The sequence below is a fragment of the Anoplophora glabripennis genome, unplaced genomic scaffold (assembly GCF_000390285.2).
Source record: "Anoplophora glabripennis isolate ALB-LARVAE unplaced genomic scaffold, Agla_2.0 scaffold138, whole genome shotgun sequence".
NCBI classification, from domain to species: domain Eukaryota; kingdom Metazoa; phylum Arthropoda; class Insecta; order Coleoptera; family Cerambycidae; genus Anoplophora; species Anoplophora glabripennis.
Window position 1 is genome coordinate 573530 of NW_019416326.1, and position 2817 is coordinate 576346.

At 31.6% G+C, this 2817-nt stretch overlaps 1 non-coding gene across 1 annotated transcript; it reads left to right on the plus strand.

The window, feature by feature from the left end:
• Trnap-ugg lies at window positions 1-72 on the plus strand. Its single transcript has one exon. It is a non-coding gene; the product is annotated as a tRNA-Pro (tRNA).
• Window positions 73-2817: the final 2745 nt, after the last annotated feature.

Here is a 2817-nt window from a genome sequence, read left to right on the forward strand (position 1 = left end):
GGCTCAATGGTCTAGGGGTATGATTCTCGCTTTGGGTGCGAGAGGTCCCGGGTTCAAATCCCGGTTGAGCCCACTTTTTGTTTTTCTTTTATTTCATCGATGTCTATTATTTTTCTTTAAAAATTCAAAATTTCAATTTCAGTACAAAATTTAAATTCTAAAATATACTAATAACTTGATTACTTGTTTTGGTATTTCATTTTTAAAATGTATAACAAGTAGGTAGGTACTCATATAAATATTTATTTTAAATAACCTGTACATCTCAAAACAAACCATGTTATTGTAACATTTTTTTATCAAAGGTTTACTAGAATTGTTGTATAAAACAATCACATTCGGATAAATAAGGATGTGTAAATATTTTTATTATTATAATGAAAATTATTTTTCAGACATGTAAATGTTGCACGAAGAATTTGTTGTTATTGTTATTTTTTTTTAATAAAACTTCCCATCTTCAGACTAGAGTATTAGAATAATATACACTCATGGACAAAATTATCGAATATTTTTTGTTATCACTATTACTCGAATACGATTTTAAATTATAGTCCAATTAACTAAGCCTTTAAATCGAAATTTTACCAACTTGGCTGAATTTTTGATATGAGTTAGTTTAAGGTATATTATAACAATAAGTGAGAGTAATTTTTTGTTCAACCCCCGGCCAAGGGTGGAAAAAGATAAAACAAAGGGCTTTTTCAAGATAACTCAAAAAGGGTAAGAGCTAGAAAAAAAAGTTTTTCATGAAAGTTGTAAAGCAGACAATTCTACATAAAAATGGCCTCTTAACTTTTTCTTGTACTATTACAATTAACAGAGTTAGGGAGGCTAGAAGTTAAGGGAAGATTTCAGAAATTTAAAAAAAATCATAACAAACAGAAAAATGATTGAATTTTGTAATTTTTTTTTTCAATCTGCTCTAAAATATGTAACTTTTCTTTTCAGAGAAATAGATATATTTTTTAATTTTTAATAAGAAAGTTATAACAAAAAATCAAATTTTTAATCGTTAATTTTAATGATTTAACAAAATTAAATTTCTGAAATCTTCCCTTAACTTCTAGCCTCCCTAACTCTGTTAATTTTAATAGTACAAGAAAAAGCTAAGAGACCATTTTTATGTAGAATTGTCTGCTTTACAACTTTCATGAAAAACTTTTTTTTCTAGCTCTTACCCTTTTTGAGTTATCTTGAAAAAGCCCTTTGTTTTATCTTTTTCCACCCTTGGCCGGGGGTTGAACAAAAAATTACTCTCACTTATTGTTATAATATACCTTAAACTAACTCATATCAAAAATTCAGCCAAGTTGACAAAATTTCGATTTAAAGGCTTAGTTAATTGGACTATTAACGGTGTAAAATTATATATGTGTTGATATTATTCATCTAGTAGGTGAATATACTCAATTGTTTTAAAATATTTTGACATTTAATTCATTTTAATGGAGTTATTTTCTATCACGCGTATTGTCACTTAAAAATTCCTCACATAATTCAAGAAACAGTGAATTAAGTTATTTGTAGTGAAGCTTAGTAAGTGTTACTGATTTTAATTTGTTGTTTCCTCTATTTAAATATAAAATATGCCACCAGTTAGACACTGCAGTGAAGCTGAGGCGGCGCAAATTGTAACTCTACATGAAGAAGGGTATAGACTAAAAGATATTGTACGACGTCTCAGGAGAGGTCAATCTACAGTATCGCATATTTTAAAAAGGTATCAAGAGACTGGAGATTTTGTGCGAAGGCCTGGTCAAGGGCGCAAAAGGTGTACAACAGCAATTGATGACCGGTTTTTGATCCTTACTTCTGCCCGAAATCGCACATTGACACACCTCAAAAATAAGGTATTAAATGTTAGACAAGTTAATGTTAGTTCGAAAACTGTTAGACGAAGATCGAAACAAGTAGGTTTAAAGCCAAGACGGCCTGCCAAAGTTCCATGACTTCTCCAAAATCACAAAACTTAGCGATTAGAATTTGCCAGAACGCATATTCAGTGGGATATCGAGAATTGGAAAAATGTTCTGTTCACTGATGAGACTAGAATACAATTATGGAAGCCAGATGGACGAAATCACGACTATAGAAGAGTTGGAGAACGATATAACAGCTGCAATCTCATACAGACTGTTAGTTTTGGAGGTGGCGGCTTAATGCTTTGGGGAGGCATAAGTTGGGAGGGATGCACCGAAGTCATTGGACGAATGACCAGTGACTGGTATATCGAAAACATTCTCTAAGATCACGTTTTACCATATATGAATCACATTGGATACGACAGGTTCGTATTTATGAACGATAACGCTCGACCGCACGCAGCTGGCATAGTGACTAATTACCTTGATACAGTGCAGATTCAAAAATTAGATTGGCCGCCGTATAGCCCAGACTTAAATCCTATTGAACACTTTTGGGATCAACTAAAACGCCGCATACGACAAAGAAATCCTGTTCCAAATACTCTAGAAGAACTTCGACTTGCAGCACAATATGAATGGAACGCAATTCCTCAAGATTTTATTCAAACTCTAATAAGTAGCATGTTGAGAAGGATGCAAGCAGTAATTAAAGCTCGAGGTGGGAATACTCGTTATTAACTATACTCTACTATTCAAATCAAAAGAGAGTATTTGCTTATTTATTTATCTATTGATAAGGACTTAATATCCTCTACTTAAAATGTGTAAAATAAACTATTATTTCTTCTATAACGCGTTTCTTTCGGTAACATTTACTAATAACTTTTAAAAATACGAAAATTTAAATATTCGATAATTTTGTCCATGAGTTATAAACATATACAGGGTG